The following is a 24,679-nucleotide window of genomic DNA, read 5'->3' as shown; positions in this document are numbered from 1 at the left end:
AGACTCAATCATCCAGGCCAAAAGCATTTTAAAAAGGTTAAATGATGGCAACTTGGGCCAAAATTTATTAAACGGAGACGTTTCATTAATCATCCACGTAACTTCTTCAGTCAAAATGAAAATTTTACCTTAGGCAGAGAATTCACATACCCAGAGAATTCAAGACTTGAGTTTTGCTATGGCTCACTCAAAAAAAAAAAAAAATTCCAGAAAAGAAGGTCCCTAAAAAAAATTCCCCACCTGTTTTTCTTCACTCCTGGTGGTTTTTCTTCACCCAAAAAAATCTCCCCATCAAGCATTCCAAACAAAGATTTAAAGCATCTGCCTCATTTTGGACACATTAATTTTCCTCAATCTGAAAAACAGAGAGCCCAGAATGCTGGAGGGTTAAAGAAATGCCGACATTTATGAACTGCAGCAGAAATGTCCAAAGTACTTTGCATATTCCAGGCTAGACATAATGGCGGGAGCCATATTTGTTTGTTCACATGTCTGCTATAATTTATCTATAAATCGTGGAGGGAGACGGATGTAATTTTAGTCTCAAGAGGATCGCACAGGGGGCAAGAAACTCGACCCCTCCCCCACCCCCCAAATTCTCCACAAACAGCAGTGCCTCAGCATGAGAAGGAAGATACTGGGAGAGAAGAAAAATTATCTAGGGATGATAAATCAATGGAGGGGAAGGAGAAGAACTATAGGTAGCCTTCAATGTACAGGCCGGTTGCTTAGTGACCATCCAGTGTTACAGCGTACCCCCTAAAAGGTACTTGAAACCTAGACTTGAAGTTCAGACAACCAACCCTTCGCTCCCCCAGTCATGTGATTGCATTCTGGGCACTGAGCAACCAGCTCGCATTTATGGCCATTTGCAGCCTCCCTCAATCACGTGGCTGTGATTTATGACAATTGTTTCCAAAACCCGGCATTTATGAGACACTGGTGAAGCAGGCCCAGCATCGGCTACATTTTGTGTGGCGCATGAGAAAAGTATGTCTTCGTCCCTCTGTCCTTACCACTTTCTATAGAGCCTCCTGTCCTATTGCATTACAGTCTGGTGTGGAAGCTGCTTCGAAGAGGAAGGCGGTACAGAGAGTGGTGAGGATGGCAGAAAAGATTATAAGTAGTTCACTCCCTTCTATCCAGGACATGGAACATAAGCGATGCTTGAGTAGGGTCCGCAGCAGGGGTGAGATGCTCCCGGTTCTGCCCGGTTCTATAGAACCGGTAGCTCGGAAGAGCAGCAGACACCGAACCAGTTCTGTGTTTGCTGCTGTTTGGCCCACCCGCCCGCCTGGGCTCTTACCTGTCCTTTATTTCCTGCTTTTTCAACCTCAGCTGCTTTGCGCGGCACAGCTGAGGTTGAAAAAGCAGGAAAAAAGAGGCTTTTCAAACGATGTGCATCTGCGCACAGTGCTTTTCAGCTGTCCAGGCGGCACAGCTGATGTTTTTTTACACACGTGAGCAAAACATAGTCACCAAACTGGTAGTAACACCAGTTGAATCCCACCCCTGCTCCGCAGGATTGTCTGGGACACCACATTTCCTGTTTATGATCTGTTTATCTTGTTACCTTTTAGAGTAGAGTAGAGTAGAGTAGAGTAGAGTAGAGTAGAGTAGAGTAGAGTAGAGTAGAGTAGAGTAGAGTAGAGTAGAATTAAAATAACACAATTAACACAGTTGGAAGGGACCTTGGAGGTCTTCTAGTCCAACCCCCTGCTTAGGCAGGAAACCCTACACCACTTCAGACAAATGGTTAACCAATCTCTTCTTAAAAACTTCCAGTGTTTTGGGGAGGGGGCTTCATGGTATCTGAAGCGGAACATCCAGATTCAGTCACAGTTTTGTTCCATATAGCATCAACCTTGTGAATCCTCAAGTTTCCTCTTTTCACTATGTATTCAAATGGACAGTGATTAATATATTTGTGTGTGTGTGTGTAGCATGGGTATGTGTGTTATGTATGGGTATGGGCACACACATACTTTCTTTTGACAGCAGGCAACATAATTTCATTTTTAAAGTGGGCCAGTGTGCTCACAGTAAAAAATGACAATAAAGGTTATCTTATCTTATCTAGCTTCCAGTTTCAGGCAAAAACTCCCCATTGAGGATAATGGGTTCACTTAACAACTGCCACATTTGCTTAACAATCATGGTGATTTGCTTAATGACCAACATACAAAAAATATTGCAAAATCAGATCAGTCATGTGATGACCTGCTTAATGACCGGCATGACTTGCAGCCATAAATCGAGGCTGAATTAAATCAAAGATGGATGGAGGCCATTTCAATTCTCTTCACTTGCTGGTATCCTTTGAAAGACTACACATCTGAACTGCTATGTGGACTTCAACTCCCAGAATTCTCAGCAAGGATATCCATGGAGCTGGGAGGCATAAACGGGTCCTAATGGTGGCTATAGCTATGAAATCAAAGCCTCGTTTTATGTGCATCTCTTTAATTCCACAATGATAACTCTCATTTTAACTTCGTTTTTTAATTATTCTCCCCACTCCTCTGTGGGGATGCCCTGATTCTCAGCAATAACTTTGCTGGTTCAGGAATTCTGGGAGTTGAAGTCCATACATCTGGGGAGGAATCAGGTCCCAGGGAATACTGGTGGAGACCCTTCCCTTCACTGCTTTAATACAAATGGGACAGATCTCCAGTAAATGGCATCTGTTGTCTTGCCTAGCAACCTTCTAATGAGTCTCTCTCAGACATTTACCACCTGAGCTCAGTCCCCAGTTTCCAAAGATTGTTGACACAAAATGGACTTCTATTAACTACAAGTAGGGTAATCCTACTAAAGCTATTTAGTTTTAATTACATTTAAATGTCATTAGAATCCAATCAAAAGCCATTTTTGCCCTGACGTCTCCCATTAGTTCTTGGAGAGTGATTCCCCCTTGGTATTCAAGGTGTTCAAAGGCCAATTTCTACACTGCCCACCTCCCCAAAAAATGGTATCTTGCACTGCCAGATCCTGGAGCTTGTAGCTGAGAATCTACAATCGGCCTGAGGCAGGGGTGGGCATCTATGGTAACTTTACAACCTGTGGAAATCAGAATGCAACAAATACTGGTTTGTTTGCTCTTTACCTCAGATGAGAGTCTGTGGTCACTAAATGAATGGTTATAAGTCGAAGACTACCTATAATGGTTAACTAGAATGGCCCTGGGGAGATTCAGGTTTTAGCCCCCATTTAGCCACAGAAGCTTCCTGGGGGACTTTGGGCCACTCTCTCGTCACACCTAATCTTGTGAGGGTGTTGTGAGATAAAATGGAAGGAAGGAGTACAGCACCATGAGCTGGGATATAATTCAAATAAATATTCCAGACCACAATATCAGTCAGAGTGTGTGAGGGGTTTGGGAAATCCCTGGACTTGGAATTTTACAGTTTAATCATGTGCTTGACTCAGTGCCAATCCATCCACCCAGGCACACACACACATCCACATCAGAGGTGGTATTCAGCAGGTTCTGACCAGTTCTGGAGAACTGGTAGCAGAAATTTTGAATAGTTCGGAGAACCAGCAAATCCCACCTCTGACTGGCCCTGCCCCCATCTATTCTCTGCCTCCTGAGTCCCAGCTCATTGGCTGGTCTTCTTTTGTTGCCCTGCACAGGAGAACGGAGCTGGAAAGCAGGTTAGTGGGGTGGGGAGGGAATGGGGATTTTGCAATAACCTTCCCCTGCCACGCCTACCAAGCCACACCACACCCACCAAGCCACGCCCACAAAACTGGTAGTAAAAAAATTTGAATCCCAACACTGATCCACACCCTCGCTCTTTTCTGCCCCATGAAATCCTTAAGGCAACTAACAACCCTTAGCAAACCAAAGCAGCCTTTAAACGTTGTAAATGTTGACTTAAAAATCCCAGTATTAAAATCACTAGACAACTAAAATCCAGCCAAAAATATTGCCATTTGCAATGCAAGACAATTGGAAGAGTGAGAAAATAAATTGTCCTGTACAGAATTTCTTATAAAATTATAAATGTTTAATACAACTACCCAGTATAAACTACTGTAACATACAGACATAAATAGAAGGAAAACCACAACTAAATGAAAAATATGCTTGTTCTAGGGATGGAAGAAAGTACCAACTCTGATATTTGGCCAAAGCATTGCAGACAGGGTCGTGATTTAGCCAAACAGATACCTGAAGAAGATGCCATATTTTCATCATCATCATGATTAACATTCCTTAACATCTAAAACCAGAGATAAACAATCTCAGAATGTGGAAATCACATTTTCCAGTCATTTTTGAAAGAGCCACACACTATGCAACATGCCTTTGGTGTCAGACACATGGTTTACATAAGAGTGGCTACTGCTTAATCATACCCTATTGAACAAGATACCAATGGTTGGGATCAAATGTCCCTCTGAGTCATAACCCACAGAGAATTCAAGCCAACAATTATTTATACAGCAGTTTGTGCACTGCCCATTTCAGAGATTCTGGCTGGGGGAATTCTGGGAGTTGAAGTGCATGCACCTTAAAGTTGCTGATTTTAAGAAACACTGCAGGTGGTTTTATATTATAATAATCTGTTGATATATCTTTCAACATATAATTCAACAATCTCCTACCATAAATAATCAAAACCCCAATTTTGTACCCACACATACGCTAAAGATCTGGATCTCAATAGTACACCCATATCTTGCTGTTTGTGAATCCACCCACCTCTTGCAGACACAACAAATCACACAGGTTCCAGCCACATAATGTACAAACACAGAACAAATAAATCACATTTGTCTTTAAAGCTCTGTCTCCGAATTCCTTTCACCTCCTCCACATGTTCAGGCCTGTCTTCGCAAGAACTGAAGGCAAGAAATATGCTTTGTAAAAGCATTAAACGTGAGACTTGTTGGGTTGCCAATTTTATAGGCGATACCAGTTCTTACATGGCGGAGAGTCACATTAACCGAATACAGGTCATCCTCTACTTACAACCATAATTGAGGCCAAAATTTCTGTTGCTAAGCAAGAGAGTTGTTAAGTGAGTTTTGCCCCGTTTTGTGACTGTCTTGCCACAGCTGTTAAGGGAATCACTGCAGTTGTTAAGTTAGTAACATGGTTGTTATGTGAATTTGGTTTCCCCATTGACTTTGCTTGCCAGAAGTCTGCAAAAGGTGATCACATGACCCCAGGACACTGCAATAAATACATGCCAGTTGCCAACTATCTGAATTTTGATCATGTGACCATGGGGATTCTGCAATGGTCTTAAGTGTGAACAAACTCTCTCCCTATATTGGACAGGAATGGTATTTGGTTGAATTAAAATTTGAATCTAATTAAAACCCAACTTATCTATTTTTGTAATTTTCCTCTTCAGACACTTTTCAGATTGTAATTTGGTCGCATCTTCTACAAGACCTTGAGGCCTAAACTTATGGCTTCCACGGGGCACAGTTGTAGGCCTTCAGAATACAGTGTCTTTGACAACAGGATGCTGGTTTGATCTTGGTTCATGTTGGCATTATGTCAGAAAGGAGAACTTTAGCTCAGCTCCTGACAGATTTCCACTGAAGCAGCCTCTGATTCTGGCAGATGACCTGAACTGGGCAAAGGGCCTGTTCCATCAAGCAATACTTTTATTAATAGAGTGGATGAGTGAACAATTTCATTGGACATTATATAGAGAGCTGGGAACTATAACCATGCAATGGTGAGGATAGAAAAGACAGGAATTCAGTTCCTTAGTCTATTTAGGGCTTGGAAGACAACCAAGCAAGGGTGTCTGCAGCGGTTGGTCAAAAAGACAAGATGGCATCCGTGACAGTGCCAAAACATGTAAACACAACATTTCTCATAGGCTAAGCAATAAACATCCATATGAAACTGGGGTTTTCTGCCTCAATAACAACCTGTCTATATTAGCGGGCCAGATTCAATGGCCTTGGATGTTGATAAAGAGAAAATGGATCATTTTGTATTTTGCTATTCTGGAATCATCCAAGTCAGAAATTCTGAAATGCTGTTACAGTGTCTTAGAACTCTGCTCATGCTCTGAAAGTCAAGTGGATTAAAAGTAACTCACTACGCTGTTAATTTGTTATTTTTTTTAAATTTAAAAGCTCATGCACAAAGAATGAAGCCCTTTTCTCTCTTCCTTCCTCTGCCTATTTTACTGTATAGGATTTTTGGTTTTAAAAAGGACGTCCTACTAAACTTTTTGCCATGGGCTACACTGTCAAGCAGTTAAGCCACTACTTGTGTTCTTAATATATTTTATAAAGTTCTATTATTGGATTTGCAAAGCCTCCCATGCTTAAACTTTGGGAAAGAAAAGCCAAATGGGCTTACTCTTCCATATTTCCAGACCTAGAGTCTTCCAAAGATTGCAAATGGCGTTCACATGACCCCAGAACACTACATGCCAATTGCCAAGCACTCAAATTTTGATCACGTGACTGAGGGGATGCTGCAACAAACTGTAAGAGCGAGAACCAGTTAGAAGTCACATTTATCAGTGATGTTGTTAACTTCGAACGGTCGCTAAACAAATTGCTGTAAGTTAAGGACTATCTGTACCTCAAAAGGTCAGGTTGGAAGAGCAATATTATCTGATATTAGTTCTTCTATAAATACTTCTCAATCTTGGCATGTTTTAAGATATGTGAACTTCAACTAATGGCTGGCTGGGGAATTCTGGGAGTTGAAGTCCACATATCTTAAGTTGCTAAAGTTGAGAATTACTATAGGTTCAGAGGTGTGAATGCCATTGTGCCTACAGTTTGCCCATCTCTGACAAATTTCAAATCCCCCCAAAAGATAGCTCTTGGCCCCTCTTCTCCCCAAATAATACAGGTAATCCTGAGGGTTTTTTTTAACCACAATTGAGCCCAAAATTTCTGTCGTTAAGTGAGACATTTGTTCAATGGGTTTTGTCCCATTTTACCACATTTCTGGCCTCAGTTGTTAAGTGAAACACTGCAATTGGTAATGTTACTAAACCTGCTGTTAAGCGAATCTGGCTTCCCCCATTGATTTGGCTGGTCAGAAGGTCGCAAAAGGGGATCATATGCCTTTGAGACACAGCAACTGTCATAAGTAGGAGTCAGTGGCCAAGCGTCTGAATCTTGATCACATGGATGCTGCAAAGGTCATAACTGTGAAAAATGGTCATAAATCACTTTTTTCACTGCCTTTGTGACTTTGAATGGTCGCTAAATGAACTGTTGCAATTCGAGGACTCCTGTACTACAAATAACAGTATTCATTTCAATCCCAGGACTGGATAGTGGATGGCCCACTCTGGCTGAGGAATTCTGGGGCTGAGGTCCACAAGTCTTAAAGTTGCCAACTTTGGAGACCCCTGCACTAAAGGATATCAAGGGTTATTTGCTACAACAAACCATCTAGTTAGATCCCATCATATATAAAGATGGGCCCAGCAAAGTAGCAGGAAGCAAGCTAACCTTACTGATAGCCCTTTGCTTCAATTCTGAGACACCATCATAATTTTTAATCCTTCATCAAGAACAGCCATCTTCTGGTTTGGCACTTGCAGGCCTTCAGTTAGAAGAAACCAACCACAAAGAATCACTTTGCTTCTTTTTTAGCCATGCTAATTTGCAAACCACGTGGTTTACAGTCGGGACTGTGATCATGAGCACACATTCATTATATATGTTCCAATGCTAATTAATAATTATGTGTAACAGAAGGATCGCAGTCACATAATTATGTGTAACAGAAGGATCGCAGTCACTGCGATATTTCCAAAATAAATTGAACGACCACCCTGAAAGGCAGACTAGCCCAGCCTCCCCTATATGAAAAGCATTAATTTTTAAACTGACGTGCAAGCTCGCTTTTTTTTAAAGCACCTGTGAATTGTTAAACAGAAACACAGAAACCTGACAGCAGAAAAGGCCCTAGTGATCCACGGAGTTTGCTCTCTTGAGTTTTTTGGTTGTTTTTGTTTTCCGTATTTATTTACAGTGTTCATTTATTTATTCATTCACTATTTTTAATTATTATTTTAATTTGATTTTTTAAAATTATTTTTGTCAGATGGTCGATGTGTTTATCTGAAGCAGGTTTAAACTCAGTTATTGATGATCCAAGGTAGGTTTCTAATATAAACTTTCTTGATCCTGTACAAATTACCATATTCTTTGTATACACACACACACACACACACACACACACACACACACACAAACATGAAGGAAGGACAACAGTTGCGAATCTACCCACCTTTTGAAAAACGGATGGCTTCACTAAAATAAGAAATGAAAGAAAACTTGGAAATGATAACCTTTTGGTCCCTCCCATCTGTCCAATCCCTTAGATTAGATTAGATTAGATTAGATTAGATTAGATTAGATTAGATTAGATTAGATTAGATTAGATTAGATTAGAGCAGTGGTTCCCAACCTTTTTTTCGCCCCGCACCCCTAAAGAAATTTCACTCGAACCTCGCACCCCCTGAAATAAATAATAAATAAAAATGCCAACATATAGCCAATATCCTATTATTTACCTGGACTTTTCTCGCACCCCCTGGAATATCGTCTCGCACCCCAGGTTGGGAACCCCTGGATTAGAGGGTGTGGAAACCAGATCCCTATGAATTTCTCAATCCAGGTGCAGAAAGTCACACCTCCCTCAAACAACATCTGTCTCCCAAAATGCAGGAAAGCAGGGAAAGTGGGAAGTTCTGCCTGTTGTGAGCTAAGGTTGACTTCAGATACAATAAAAGTCCCTATGCAAATGGGCGAGCAACTCCACCTCACGTGGGTTTTATGAGTAAATACACATTCCAGTATTTCTCTGCAGCCCTTCTATTTTTTTTTTTTTTTAAGGAATTAAACAATAAAAACAGCCTTCGGCGAAACGAAGCACAGAACATGAATCTGCCCCAGATACACCTTAAAACCATTTTGTGTAGGCAGTTACATTTCCAGCAGGTATAATTTTGAGTACTTTTATGTGACAAAACAAGTTATGGCACCCAACTCAGGTCTATTGCACGGAACTGTGGTTTCCTTGACCACTCAAGGCCACACAAAATAAGTCTCTGTCAAACCATCAATCTGGGTTCCCCCTGCATGGCAAGCCAACATCAAATCCAACCCATGACGATTTAGCACAAGTGTGTGCCGACCATCCAAAAAAGCTGCCTATTCCTGCTCATGTTTGCTTTAGTTCCGAACCCAAAGAGGATTTTTTTCCAAGAGGCAACTGGACTTTCTGGTTCTTCTTTGAAGACGTTTCGCTTCTCCTCCAAGAAGCTTCTTCAGCTCTGAAGAAGGACACCTTCCACAGTGAAACGTCTTCAAAGAAAAACCAGAAAGTCCAGTTGCCTCGTGGGGGAAAAAAATCCCCTTTGGGGACAATCACGACCTGGATGACTGAGAACCCATTATTCCATAGACCCTTAGTTCTGAACGTTGAGAGGAAGGCCCTCTGTCCATGGTCAGGAACACTGTCTCCTTCAAGAACCCCTGGCGCGTTCTGGATTAAAAACGCGACGCGACGCGAAAAGTCTGTCCCCAAGTCGCGCCCAGCCCTCATTTCTTCCCGCTCGGAGTCCGCTTCCACCACAGTCCCCGCGGCTAAGTCCACAGCAGGTGACTCCGGGTTTCAAACCAAGGCGGCGCCGGGAAGCGAGCGAGCCCTGCCCGCGTCCCACTCACGGTCCGAGATCGCCCCAAGCCCCGCGACGAACTTACCTTTTCCTCGGCTCTTCTCTCCAGCAGCAGCGGGGCGACAAATCCGACCAGGTCCCGAACGGCTGGGAAAAGCCAGGAATCCCTTCCGCCGAGATCGCCTCCGGCTCTTGGTCCCGGCCCGCCCGCGGGTATCCAGCCGAGGAGCGGCGGTGGGGAGTTACACGGGTGTGTGTGTGTGTGAGAGAGAGAGACGTGGGAACCAGCCCTGCCGAGAGCGCCGCGTCCCGCTGCCCCGCGGCACGTGACTGGCGAGGGAGGGAGCGCCGCTCCGGAGTTGGCAGAGCCAGTTGCTCGCGGCTGATCTCATCCGGGATTTGCATAAACCCCCTTTTCGCGGCGCTGGCGAGGCGGGGACTCGCTCACCAGTGGCCGGGTGGCGGCGAATGCGGAGCCGGGGATGCCTCCCCGCCTCTCTTCCCTCCGTTCCTTTCCTTTCTTTCTTTCTTTCCTTCTTTCCCTTCCTGCCTTTCTCTCTCTTTCTCTCTCTCTCTCCCTTCCTTCCTTTTCTCGTTTTCTTTCTCTTCCTTCTTCCTTCTCTCTCCCTCTTTCTTTCTTTCTTTCTTTCTTTCTTTCTTTCTTTCTTTCTTTCTTTCTTTCTTTCTTTCTTTCTTTCTGTTTCCTTCTTTCTTTCTTTCTGTTTTCTTTCTTTCTCTGTTGCTCCCTGCCTTCCTTTCTTTTATTTCTCTCTCTTTCTCCCTTCCTTCATTCCTTCCTTCTCTCCCTGTCCCTCCCTCCCTTCTTTCTTTCTCCCTCCTTCCTTCCTTCTCCCTCCCTCCCTCCCTTCCCTTTCTTTTCTTTCTTTCCTTCGTTCTTTTTCTTTCCTTCTTTCTCTCTTCCTTCCTTCTCCTCCCTCCCTCCCTTCCCTTTCTTTTTCTTTCCTTTCTTTCTTTCCTTCGTTCTTTTTCTTTCCTTCTTTCTCTCTTCCTTCTCCCTCCCTCCCTCCTTCCCTTTCTTTCTTTCTTTCTTTCTTTCTTTCTTTCTTTCTTTCTTTCTTTCTTTCTTTCTCTTTCTTTCTTTCTTTCTTTCTTTCTTTCCTTTTTCTTTCCTTCTTTCTCTCTTCCTTCCTTCCTTCTCCCTCCCTCCCTTCCCTTTCTTTTTCTTTCTTTCTTTCCTTCGTTTTTTCTTTCTTTCCTTCTTCCTCTCTTCCTTCCTTCTCCCTCTCTCCCTTCCCTTCCCTTTTTCTTTCTTTCTTTCCTTCATTTTTTTCTTTCTTTCCTTCTTTCTCTCTTCCTTCTTTCTCCCTTCCTCCCTCCCTTCCCTCTTTATTTTTCTTTTTTTTCTTTCCTTCGTTTTTTCTTTCTTTCCTTCTTTCTCTCTTTCTTTCTTCCTTCCTTCCTTCCCTCTCCCTCCCTCTCTCGCTTTCTCTCGGCTCTGAAATTAACTCGCGCCTTCCTGCTCAGCTGTCGGCGAGGGCTCCCAGGACCCCGGAGAGGCCTCTGGCTTGTGGGGGACGCCGGCGTGTTCCCGCGAAGGAGGGAGGGAGAACCGAGCGGCGGCCACTCGGGCTCTCAAAAGCGAATTGCGCCGCTCCAAAGCTCGGACTGGTCTCCTTCTGGCTTTCCCCGGACCCTGCCTGGCTCTCTCCCGGGGCTTCCTTGTGAGACGACGTGGGGGAGAGGGATCCCTTTTCTCTTTCTTAGATTTCCTACACAATCTGGCTCAGGAAAAGAGAGGAGGGTCCTGCATGACTTGGATGCCCCCCAACTAAAGGGAATGGATAGAGAGCGCCTAATTTACTATGCAGGGGTCTCCAACCTTGGCAGCTTTAAGCCTTGGTAGACTTCAACTCGCAAGGACGTTTCCAGTTGCAAAGTCGACTCTATAAAGAGTAAGGAAGGAGGAGTATTTATACAAATAATAAAGGCAGGTTAAAAATAAAATAAGAAGTGAAATGAAATGTAGGACAGTATAGAGATAGTTCTTGACTTACAACCATTTGTTTAGCAACGGTTCCAACTTACAACGGCACTGAAAAAGTTACTTGCAGTGGGTCTTCCCCAGTAAAGTAAACTTTATGTCCACTCAAGCCCTAGACACCTGACTGCAAGGTGCTGCATGCAAAGCTGACCATGAAGATTATCCGGAAGCTTCAACTGGTCCAGAATGCATTGATGAGAGCAAGAATGCATTGGTGTCCATTTAGCAGCTGGACTTCCTTTGCTTTGCTTAAAGACGTTTGGTTTTTCATCCAAGAAGCTTCTTTAGTTCTGACAGAACCGAAGCTTTTGGGATGAGAAGCTAAACATCTTGAAGCTAAGCAAAGAAAGTCCAGCTGCCTTTTGAAGAAAAAAAAAAACGCCTTTGGGACAACTATGACCTGGGTAACAGAATCTCCATAGACATGTCCATTTATTTATTTTACATGGAGTTCTGGGCAGCATATAATACAACTTGTTTCAAAAACGTGTTTAAAAGCAATAAAATAAATAAATAAAAGAGATAAAATCATCGGATGAAACCTGAAAGGTCAGCTTCACTTCCAGCTGGTTGTTGGTTTGCTACCAGCTGCGATTCAAAGTTGCTGGTTGTTACCTATGTTTCTCTCCAGAGCCAATTTGGTCTTGTGGTGAAGGCACCAGGCTAGAAACCAAGACTCTTGAGTTCTAATCCAGCCTTACGCATGAAACCCAGGCTTTGGGGCAGTCACTATCTCTGAGCCCAACCCACCTCGCAGGGTTGTTGTGAGGAAAAGAGGAGGAGGAAGGAGCATAATGTACGTTCGCTGCCTTGAGTTACACATTACAGGGGTGTCAAATTCAATTTCATCGAGGGCCACATCAGGGTTGTGTTTGACTTCAGGGGGTCGCGGGGGTCACGGCCAGGGTGAGCTTGATGTCACTCGTGTCAGAGGGGTGTACCTGTGACCCGAGCACTCTGCCAGCGAAAACCGGCTCCCAAGCTCTGTTTTCGGCCACGATGGCCTCTTGCAGCCCTACACCAGCGAAAACTGAACTCAGAAGGGCCGCGTGTGGCCTTCTGGAGCTCCATTTTTGGCCGCAATGGCCTCCTACAGCCCTCTGCCAGCGAAAATGGCCCTCTCGGGCTCCGTTTTCACTGGCAGAGTCACCGCGGGCCAGACCTTCACTGTTTCCACGATGGCTCCACCGGCCAGTTCTAAGCACCCGGCAGGCTGGATCTGGCCTGCAGGCCTTGAGTTTTACACCCTGCTTTGTTATATTAATTTTAAAGTAAGAAATGGGCCTGGTGACTGTGCCTAGGTCACCCAGTTTTCATACCAATGGCACAGAGATGCTATTCAGCCGGTTCTCACCTACTCGGGCGAACTGGTAGCAAGAATTTGGCGTGGGTCGCCGAACCGGAAGCAACATCTAGCTGGCCACGCCCCCAACCCGGTCACCCAGTTTCCGCTCACTCACTTGCCCCGCCCACCCGATGCTCGCTGCCCCAGTTTAAAGGAGGACTGTTCCCCTGCCCTAGCCATGCATTTTCAAGCAGCCACTTGAAAACACATGACTGCGGGCGGAGTAGCGGTCCGTTAACCTGCAAAACTGTTCCAAGGCTGGATTCTTCATGGACACTTGAAGTATCGCTTCCCCTTGTGATTAAAGTGCCTGGAGTGAGAGGGAAAGAACGCTGGGGGAGGCGGGGGGGAATCCAGCCATGGGGAAGTTTGCAGGAGCTTCAAATGCAAGTCCATTTACCTGCAGAACTTCTCCAATGCTGGATTCACTTCCCCTTGTAAGTAAGGTGTCTGGAGTGAGAGGGAATGAAGGCTGACAGGGGTATGTGTGAGAGAGAGAGTTCACTGCCCAGTTGCTGGGTGGGCGTGGCCATGGTGGGCGTGGCGTACCGGAACTTCTGGGAGGGCCATGTTTCGCCTTCCCCAGGGTCTGGAGGCTTCCCTCAGGGCTCTAGGAAGGCAAAAATGGCCTCCCAAGGGCTACAGAGGGCCTCTGGAAACAGGCCCGTTACCGGACTTCCAGAACTTCTGGTTCGGCCCGTTTTTTGCCCTCCCAGAGCCTGCGCGTGGACCCTGCCTGCATCCAAAACCGGCCGTGTGGAGACTCTGGGGAGGGGTGGGGAGGGGCGGGAGGGGCCAGCCGGTCAGTTCAGCGAACCAGATGTAAATTTAACATCCGGTTTGCCCGAACCGGTCCAAACCAGTAGAATCACACCCCTGGAGACAGGGAGTTCTAGTCCCTCCTTAGCATGAAGCTGGCTGAGCCAATCACCAGGAAGGTCTGAGTTCTAGTCCTGCCACCGGCATGAAAACTGTCTAGGTGACAGTTTTGTGGCCCATTTATTACTTGTGATGTTTGTAATATTACATATTCCTGCATTGAAAAGTGAGCTGGGAAACTGACCTGGGTTATTGCTGAACTATAACACCCGCTGGTAGGACTCTGGGAGCTGTAGTTCAGTCCTATCTGGAGGATCGAAGATTTCCTTCCCTGATACACAGGATGTTTAGAGCAGGCACGAGGAAGAATGCCAATAAAGCTCCCTGATGCCATTAATCTCTTGTGCAGGAACACAGCGTCTTAATGGCAATGAAATTACCCCTGGTGAACTGGGAATTGCCAAAGATTAGAGCTAACAGTGAATTCAGTAAAGTGCCCATGGCACAAGACACCAATTTAGGCAAAGAATGGTGCGCAGGGTGGGAACTCCGGGCAGAATGTACACTAAAAATATTGCCTGGGGTTGTGCTTCAAGCTAAGCCAGCATGGTTTATTCAGTTGATTTGATTTATGTATGCTGTGTGAATTGAGCAAATTGCACCTTAGTTACCAAGTGATGGTTAAGCTATGGCTTAGCCATCTTAAATAGTCTTTTTCCTAAAGTATTGGGTTAGAACATTACACCTAGACCAGAAATGATTCGTTTGATGTTCCTACAAACACACACCAATGTGTAATAAAAAAAAAACATTGTGAATGCTACCGTACTTGCATTTTTTTATTAAAACAATTCTCAAGGGTGAAGAGGAAAGCAATAGTTTTAATGTGGTTTGTTTGTTGTCTGGGCCAAGAAACAGAATTCATTTTTTCCCTCTGGGGGAATATAATTTTCAGAATGGGATGCCTGCAACTTTCAATCAGAAATGTTACGCTTAATTTTGGGCCCAAAGTAATGCATTTGGGACAGCAGGGTGAGTCATGCTATACTCAAACCCCTTGTTTCCTGGCTTCAGATGTTTATTTATTTATTTGATTTGCCAATTGTTTACAAGATAAGTATAAGTGTATACATAGTTGTGAATACATGAAATGGGTACATATAAGAAAAATAAAAGAAGAATAAGAGAAACAATAGGACAGGGACGGTAGGCACGTTGGTGCGCTTATGCACGCCCCCTACAGACCTCTCAGGAAAGGGGTGAGGTCAATAGTAGACAGTCTAAGGTTAAAGTTTTTGGGGTTTGGGGAAGATCCTGTTTGTGAGTTAGATCCTGTTCCCATCCTGGTATTGATGCTGTGCCTCTCTGGGATTGGAAGATACAGAATTAGTGAAGAGCGAAAGTTAGTGGGACACAATTAAAAATGACAGTAAAGCATTTTCCCTGTGCAAAATCTTCCTTTCAGCCAATCTGAGAGGTAGATTAATGGACACCAGATGTTTAGTGTCATGCAGGCCCAGCAAAGTGGCAGCGTCAAACTAATCATGGCTCAGCTCGAAACATGGCCAGGATTGGATTTCTTGTCTTGTCTTTGGATGGGAGACAACAAGAAAATCCCAGAGTCTGTGTGGTGTAATCAAAAAAGTCAAGATGGGAGCTGCAACAAGGTAATCAAATTTCTGTTTTTTATGTCTGTCATACAAACATAAAAAGTGGATGGAGCTTCAATCATACTATTGTAGCAACCCTCTGAGATTTTTCTTTTTCTTTTTAATCATCCTCTGGAAATTTTCCTGCCCAAGGCTGTAAATCCAACTGGCTAGCGGGAAAACAAACTGGGAAAACAACAAAACAAACAGGGATAAAGCAGTGGAAAAACCACTACTTCTGCAAGGGGGGTTGCAACCTTTTCCTCCCTGTCTTTTAGATACAGATAGTCCTTTACGTAGAATAAACATGGATCTTCTCTGTGTCATATTCCTTTTTCTGAAGGAATCCAGGATAGTTTCCAAGATGATTAAATGGACATTGCATCAAAGTCAGAAGAGCACAACCTGACCAGATTAGGTTACTGACTGAGGTGGAGTCAGCCCGAAGGGGCCAATAGCAATTGGTGCTCTGAGCAGAACATAATAACAAGGGTTGGAAGGGACCTTGGAGGTCTTCTAGTCCAGGAGTCGCCAATCTTTTGGACCTCAGGTACCACCAAACTCATAATTTTAGATCCCAGGGACCACTAACCGGTTCTGTGGGCATGGCCTAATTTGTGGGTATGGCTTGGTGGTCATGTGATTGGCTGGGCATGGCTTACATGAAAATATTATAAATATTTATATAAATATTGAATATTTTATAAAAAAGAGCAACTTTTACCCAAAATCAGGCAAAGCAGGCAGATTGAGTTGCTCACAGAATCATTCAGTGATCTATCTATCTGCTATCGGCTAGCTCAGTCTCTCAAATTTGCTTGCCGTGAGTCTGCACTGAATTTTCTTGCAAGCAAACCTTCAGTCCTAAGGGAGGTTTGGCTGTGCTTAAAAGCAGAGCCGAAGATCTAAAGACTAGTTAGAAAGCAAGAAATCCAACCATTTCCTGCTTCCTAGCTAATCTAAATCTCCTGGCACAGCAGAACACCTGATGATCAGAAAAAGGAAAAATAGAAATTTAGCAGGCAAGTTTGCTGGGTAAGGAGTGAGGGGGCGGGGAGGGTTCTCACGGGCCATGTGGGCGGCGCAGCCTTGTGTTTCTGTGCATCCTGGATTAATTGCTTTGGAGGGGTGCTCTGGGGTAAGATTTCTCTGCAGCCCACCGAAGTTTCCTCACGGCCCACCACTGGGCTGCGGTTGGCAACCGCTGTTCTAGTCTACTCTCTGCACAGGCAGGAGACTCTATACCAGTGGTGGTGAACCTATGGCATGTGTGCCACAGGTGGCATGCAGAGCCCTCTGTCTGAGCACATGCGCCATCGCCCAAGCTCAGCTCCACCGCGAATGTGTGCGTGCCTCCTGCTGGCCAACTTGTCTTCGGGTCTCTGCCATGCATGCACGGGGGGGCGCATACACAGGGGCAGAACACATGCACAGGGGGGCATGCATGCAGGGGTGCATGCTCAGGGGGCGCATCTTGCATTTTGGGTATGCGTGTGTGTGAGCGTGCAATTGGTGCCCAAAAGATTCGCCATCAGTGCTCTACACCAGGGGTCCCCAACCACGGTCCACGGACCGGTACCGGTCCGCGGAACAACTCCTACCGGGCCGCTGGCTTGCTGGGCGCCGCCATCTTTTTGATGAAAAAGTGCTTCCGGTGAGCTTTTCCGGGTAGAAAGCTCACGGAAGCACGTTTTCATCAAAAAGATGGCGGCGCTCAGTGAGCGGTAGAAAGCCATTTCACCTGCAAAGCTCCGAGTTGGCGCGCTCTTTTTGATGAAAAGTGCCGTGAGGTCACGGAAGCACTTTTTCATCAAAAGGATGGCGCGCCCAGCTGATGCCGGTACCGGGCCGCGGCGTAAAAAGGTTGGGGATCACTGCTCTACACCATTTTAGATAAATGGTTGTCCAGTCTCTTCTTAAAACCCCCAGTGATGGAGCACCCACAACTTCTGAACACAAGCTGTTCTGTTTGATTAATTGTTCTAACTGCTGTTAGATTTCCTTTCCTCTCTCCATATATTCCCTGGCAGGGTTATATTAACAGAAAAGACAAAAATAAATCACTTATTCTATAAGATCCTACAGGACTTTCTCTCTCCCACCCTCTCTTCTTCATACATGGGTATTACAAAACGGCTTCTTCCAGAAAGCTGGAAATTAGACAACACAAATTAAACCAGGATGCAACCCTACTCTTACCTGGATTGGACACAAACCCTATGGTGGGATTCCACAGAAGTAACTAACCACAGTTGAGCTTACCGTATTGTATAGACTCAACAGGGTGCTTAATTTGTAGTTCAGCATGTTAAGCGAAGCCAGAAAATGGAATTAATTAGGTAAATCAGGGTTGAGTGAACAATAAGTAAGCTTGCAAGACTCATTTCTGGTCAGAGATCTACGAATCTTCCCAGATTTTCGTTGCAGCTAAAACAGACTGATCACACAAACGTCTGTGTGATAATAAAGTTGTTGTTCGTTTAAAACCCCGTGGGATCCCCGACCCTGGGCAAGGAGCTCTGCTACTGCTAAGTTATTGCCGGAGTTTTGCAAAGAAGGAGCGCAGCCTAGCAACCCGGCCAAACGCCTATCCTTTTCTTGGGAAGATCAGCTGATTGCTTTCAACAGCGGTCCTTGACAACGGGAGTCAAATAAATGGATGGGGGAAACATCATTCCCCTCCCCTTCCCACACTGCTCACTGGCTCGCAACTGAGGCCCTGTGAAGGGGACAAGAGGCGGTTTTGGGGGTAAAGCTGGAAAAAGACACAGGTGCACAAAGCTTTCCCCTGCGTTCTGAAGGGGAATGGAGCAGACTTTGTTTGCTAATAAGGCAGGAGTATTTAATCTGTGCAAACTTCCTGTGTCTTTGCAAATGAGTGCCAGTTGCAGATAATCCCAAACATTCATTCCAGCTTCATTCGTAATTCAATGCAGTGTTCAAGCGAATTCTGATCAGGGAGGAGTAGAAAAGATTTCAGAGCACTGAACTGTACCAGACACTTCCTGTCTTCTGAACCACAGCACAGGTAGTTCTCAAAAAAAAGGGGGCGTGCATAAGCGCACCATCGTGCCTACCGTCCCTGTCCTATTGTTTCTCTTATTCTTTTATTTTTCTTATATGTACCCATTTCATGTATTCACAACTATGTATACACTTATACTTATTATCTTGTAAACAATTGGCAAATCAAATAAATAAAATAAATAAATAAAACTTACGATCACAATTGAACCCAACATTTCCATCGCAAAGCAAGACAGTTAAGTGAGTTGTGTGGCCATTTTACGACCTTTTTTTAAAAACCATGGTTGTTAAATGAACCACTGCACTTGTTAAGTGAATCATCTGATGGTTAAGAGAATCTGATTCCCCCCCCCCCCATTGAACTTTGTTTGCCAGAAGCCGACCAGGAAGGTTGTAAAAGGTGATCACACGATCCCAGGGCAGTGCAATTGTCATAAATGCATGTCAGTTGCCAAACCCCTGAATTTTGACCACAGGGAATGCTATGATGGTTGTAAGCGTGTGGACTGATCATCAAGTCACTTTTTCAGTGGTGTTGCGACTTCAAATGTCACTAAACAAATGGTTGTTGCCTGTAATGCAAATATAAAAGGACACATATTTTCTCACCATGTCCAGATTTCCAGTTAGTAATTGTCACCCAATTTTTGAAGTGGTTTATCTTTTTGCGTAATTACTTGTGTTTAAATTGCAGGTCTCTCTGCCTGTCTTTTTCAAACTTGGCATCTTTATGTGGCCTTCAACTCTCAGAATATTCCCTCAGCCACTTCTGGGAGTTAGGCTGCATGTCTCTTAAAGTTGCCAACTTTGAACCAAAAAAAAACATATCTCCTTTCCTCATTCCTCACATTCTCCCCGTAGCACGTTTCTGAAGGCCAAGCCCAGCTTGCATGGAGGATCCCAGTTTGAAGAAGACACATGATGTTCCAATATCTCAGGGGTTGCCACAAAGAACAGGGAGTCAAGCTAAAAAAACAACAACTCAAAGAACCTGAAGGCAAAACAAGAAGCAATTAATGGAACTAATCAAGGAGAGAAACAACCTCGAACTAAGGAGAAATTTCCTGACAGATAGAACAATTAATCAGTGGAACAACTTGCCTCCAGAAGTTGTGAATGCTCCAACATTGGAGGTTTTTAAGAAGAGATTGGACAGCATTTGTCTGAAATGATATATGGTTTCCTGCCTGAGCAGGGGGTTGGACTAGAAGTCCTCCAAGGTCCCTTCCAACTCCTCTATTCTATTCTATTCTATTCTATTCTATTCTATTCTACTCTACTCTACTCTACTCTACTCTACTCTACTCTACTCTACTCTATTCTACTCTATTCTACTCTACTCTTATTCTATCCTACCCTACCCTATTCTATTCTATTCTAATTCTAATTCTATTCTATTCTATTCTATTCTATTCTATTCTATTCTATTCTATTCTATTCTATTCTACTCTACTCTATTCTATTCTATTCTACTCTATTCTACTCTATTCTACTCTATTCTATTCTACTCTATTCTACTCTATTCTAGTCTACTCTACTCTTATTCTATCCTACCCTACCCTATTCTATTCTATTCTAATTCTAATTCTATTCTATTCTACTCTATTCTATTCTACTCTATTCTACTCTACTTCTATTCTATTCTATTCTATTCTATTCTATTCTATTCTATTCTATTCTATTCTACTCTATTCTATTCTACTCTATTCTACTCTACTCTACTCTCTCTCTACTCTATTCTATTCTATTCTATTCTATTCTATTCTACTCTACTCTATTCTATTCTATTCTATTCTACTCTATTCTACTCTACTCTTATTCTATCCTACTCTACCCTATTCTATTCTAATTCTAATTCTATTCTATTCTATTCTATTTATTCTATTCTATTCTATTCTATTTATTCTATTCTATTCTATTCTATTTATTCTATTCTATTCTATTCTACTCTACTCTACTCTACTCTATTCTATTCTATTCTATTCTACTCTATTCTACTCTATTCTACTCTATTCTACTCTATTCTACTCTTATTCTATCCTACTCTACCCTATTCTATTCTATTCTATTCTAATTCTAATTCTATTCTATTTTATTTATTCCATTCTAATTCTATTCTATTCTATTCTATTCTATTCTATTCTATTCTATTCTATTCTATTCTATTCCTATTCTATTCCTAGTCTAGTCTAGTCTAGTCTGTTCTATTCATGAACCTTCCAGTTGTCCTGAATCTACCGAGATTGTATAGTGTAGTTTAACATAAACACTAATCCAATGTATGTGAGTCAGGGCTGACTCCCAGTGACTGCCTGTACAAGTCCCTGAAATGTTCTTGGCAAGATTTTGGTAAGTGTATTGCTCTTGTCATCTTCCAAAGTCTGAGAGAAAAACAGACTGGCCCAAGGTCACCCAGCTGGCTTCGAGCCTAACGCTGAACAAAAACTCATATTATCCCACTTTCTATTCTGGTCTAAGGAAAACCAATGTGAAGATGTGATTAAGCTGCTGGACCAGGACAGGGAAACACATGTTTGAGTCCTCCTCAGTCAAAAAAAATATCTGGGGGACTTTGGGCTATTTCCTCTCTCTCAGCCCAAGAGGCAGTGTGGTAGAGTGGCGAAGCTGCTGGGCTGGGAGTAGGGGGTTCAAGTCCTCTGTTAGTCAGGAAATATCTGTATTTATACAGGAACTGGGCCTGGCTAGTCTAGTGAAGAGAAGGACCAGGGGAGACATGATAGCGGTCTTCCAATATCTGAGGGGCTGCCACAGGGAGGAAGGGGTCAAGCTGTTTACTAAAGTACCTGAAGGCCTGACAAGGAATAATGGATGAACAAGGAACAAGGAGAGATTTAATCTGGAAACAAGGAGAAACTTTCTGACAGAACAATCAACCAATGGAACAGCTTGCCCTCAGAAATTGTGGGAGCGCCATCACTGGATGCTTTCAAGAAGAGATTGGACTGCCATTTGTCAGAAATTATGTAGGGTCTCCCGCTTGAGCAGGGGGTTGGACTAGATGACCTACAGGGTCCCTTCCAACTCTGATTATCTTTATTTATACAGAATTCTCTCTATAAATGGGGCATAGTATCCTCCCCTCAGGGTGACTGCGGAAACCAATGTCAAACTATAGATCACATCGTGATTGGCTGTAGGCTGAGGGTATATACTGGCCCAGCGTCCGATGATTATTATTATTATTTTACGATAAACCATGCTGTGCTTCAATGGTTAGTTGGCCTAGACATTGGCATTTGAACATAGATTCATAATAGATAGCTAGATCTTTTTAACATTTATATTTTATTGTGTTTTACTAATCTAGATGAAATGTTTATACGCACACGCACACACACACACATACACACACCATGTATGATATGCCATACGCTAAATAAATAAATAATCCCTGGATGAATTAGTCAGTCCTTTCCCCCATTCCCTTCCCAGTCAATTTCAGAGCAGAGATGTCTACAGGCCAGTCATATTTGCCTAAAACCACAAAAGTGACATCACATCTAAGTTTCATTTGTAGAAGAGAGGCAAAGTTTCAATCCCCTTGGCATGGTGTGACGTTCAGAACAGAACAGAACAAAATAACAGACTTGGAAGGGACTTTGGAGGTCTTCTAGTCCAACCCCCTGCTTAAGCAGGAAAGAAACATCATTCCCCCATTCCCCCCACCCTTGGCTCCTGCCTCACAGGGTTGTTCTTGTGGGGATCACATGAATGGAAATCCTCATGTAAGTAGCCTGGAGTTAGTTAGTTAGTTTGTTTGTTTACAGGATCTAATATGGCTGCCTATACAGATAGTTCTCAACTTACAACCCTGACTAAGTCTGGAATTCCAGTCATAGGTTGTGCCACCATCTGACTGCACCTGATTATATGACCTTGATTGTAGTGGTTGTTAAATCTACATCACAGTCATAAAGCGAATTCATTGTACCCAAAAGGCAGGATATCGATCTAACAAATAAAAGAAGAAGGGGACAAGCTATTCTCCAAAGCACCTGAGGGGAGGACAAGAAGCAGTGGATGGAAATGAATAAAAGGAGAGAACCAACCTAGAACTAAGGAAAAAATTTCCTGTCAAGTGAGAACAATTATCCAGTGGAACGCCTTGCCTCCAAAAGTTGAGGGCGCTCAAACACTGGACGTTTTTAAGAAGAGATTGGACAACCATTTGTCTGAAATGGTATAGGGTTTCCTGCCTGAGCAGGGGGTTGGACTAGAAGACCTCCAAGGTCCCTTCTGACTCCGTTATTCTGTTAAAAGGAAAGAGAGGCTGACAAAGGGAAATAAAAAAGTTGAGATGGCAGATTTGATGGCATTACGGCAGCTGCCTTCCTGATTTTGTTGACCCTGGCTCTTGCGGACACTCTAGAAAAGTACAACTAAAAACTAAGAAAACCATTCATGCTAGTTGGAAATAATAATAGTGAAAGGAATCCATCTTTGTTACAGTTTCAGGTAGTGACTTATGCTTTAAAAGACTCATAAGGAGCTGAGAAGGGTCTATGGTTTGTTTGCTTATGTGTGTGGGGGGAGAAAGGAGAGAGAAAGAGTGTGAGGGGAGAGAGGGGAGAGGAAAGAGGGAGGGAGAGGGGGGAGGGAGGGGAGGGGAGGGAGAAAAGAGTGGGAGAGAGGGAGCGAAAGAGGAGGGAGGAGAGAAAGAGAGAGGGAGAGAGAGAGAGAGAGAGAGAGGGAGAGGGAGGGAGAGGAAGAGGGAGAGAGGAGAGAGGGAGAAACAGAGAGGAGAGAGGGGAAGGGGGGGGAGGGAGAAAAAGAGAGTGGGCGAGAGAGGAGAGAGGGAGAGGGAGAGGGAAAGAGGGAGGAGAGGGAGAGAAAGAGAGAGGGAGAGGGGAGGGAGGGGAGGGAGAGAGAGAGGGAGGGGCAGAGAGGAAGAGAAACAGAGAGGGAGAGGGGAGGGAAGGGGAGGGAGAAAAAGAGAGTGAGAGAGAGGGGAGAGAGAAAGAGGGAAAGAGGGAGAGAAAGAGGGAGAGGGAGGAGAGAGGGAGAGAAAGGGAGAGGGGGAGGGAGGGGGGAGGGACGGGGGAGGGAGAGGGGGAGAGAGGAAGAGAAAGAGAGGGGGACGGGGTGGGGGAGGGAGAGAAAGAGAGTGGGCGAGAGAGGGAGCGAGAAAGAGGGAGGGAGGGAGAGAAGGAGAGAGAAGAGATAGAGATGCAATGTGTTGTTGTCGCTTTGGTTTCTGAAATGGATGTTCCAGTCTGATAATTAAGAGGGAAATTATGGAATGAGATCATAAGAAAAAAATCTGCTCTAGGCTTTGGCGGGAGCCTTCCCTCCCCCCTCTTCCCTAATACAAATGAATGGATGGCTTGACTGTATTTTTTTTATCATTCGCTCAGATGAAGGTTTTATCTTTGTTTCTCCTGAATCGTTTGTCTGCTTTTATGCCGCTAATGATCACGAGGCTCCTTCTTAACAAAAACAATAATGAATCATCCTTTTCTAAGGCCAAACTCCAAGAGTCTCTGATAGTGTGCCGATAAACTGCTATCGTTCATCCAGAGGCTTCAAGAATGGTCTTATAAAGATTTCACTGTATTAACAAAGGCACTTTCTCTCCCTGGGGAGAAATTTTAAAAACACAACGGTAAAAAAACTAAAAGTCAATAATTCTAATGAGATACAGATATTCCTCCATTCCTCTCCTTGCTGCCTTTCCTTTCTTTCTTTCTTTTACCTCATGTCTCCTTCCACTGCTCCTCACTGATCTGCAGGTAAAGGTGTTCTCACCTTGGCCTTACATTCCAAGATAGTTTTAGATACAGAGCAGTCCAAAATCTCTTCTAACGGAGTGAGTTCTAGTTGGATCCCAACAGGAAGAACAGTAAAAATGTCTGCACAAGTATGAAATACAGGTAGTCCTTGACTTACAACAGTTCATTTAGGGACCGTTCAAAGTTGCAACGGCACTGAAAGTGAGCTATGACCATTTTTCAAACTTATGACCAGAGGGTGGGATTCAAAATTTTTAACAACCAGTTCTGTGGGTGTGGCTAGGTGGACGTAGCTAGGTGGGCACGGCCATGTGACCAGGTGTGCTCCCAGGAAGCTTCCCTTAGGCCCAGGAAGGCAAAAAATGGAGTGCGGGGAGGGGGACCACGCAGCACACATCCCCGCGTGCCCCTTTTTGCCTCCTGGGCCTCAGGGAAGCCTCCTGGGCAAAGCAGTA

General features: G+C 44.0%; 1 protein-coding gene and 1 long non-coding RNA gene across 4 annotated transcripts in view; one reads left to right on the top strand and one right to left on the bottom strand.

Moving 5' to 3' along the window:
- DDR1 (discoidin domain receptor tyrosine kinase 1) overlaps positions 1–10,017 on the bottom strand; it is a 75,709-nt gene extending 65,692 nt beyond the window's left edge. The window contains exons 1-2 of one of the 3 annotated variants that reach the window (XM_087954350.1): positions 9,718–9,829; positions 7,456–7,549 (exon numbers count right to left, since the gene is read on the bottom strand). The gene's annotated coding sequence lies outside the window, so the exon portion shown is untranslated. Of the gene's footprint in view, positions 1–7,455; positions 7,550–9,717 lie in introns of all 3 variants that reach the window. The other 2 variants (XM_087954349.1, XM_087954348.1) reach the window with 2 other exon arrangements.
- Positions 1–24,679, top strand: part of LOC148131855 (uncharacterized) — a 205,892-nt gene that overhangs the window by 32,023 nt on the left and 149,190 nt on the right. The gene's annotated exons all lie outside the window — the stretch shown is intronic.

The sequence above is a fragment of the Notechis scutatus genome, chromosome 2 (genome assembly GCF_049901735.1).
Source record: "Notechis scutatus isolate UNSWTSFEM ecotype Mainland chromosome 2, rNotScu1.2, whole genome shotgun sequence".
NCBI classification, from domain to species: domain Eukaryota; kingdom Metazoa; phylum Chordata; class Lepidosauria; order Squamata; family Elapidae; genus Notechis; species Notechis scutatus.
The sequence above is the reverse complement of the archived record's forward strand: the minus strand, read 5'-3'. Positions and strand labels throughout refer to the sequence as shown.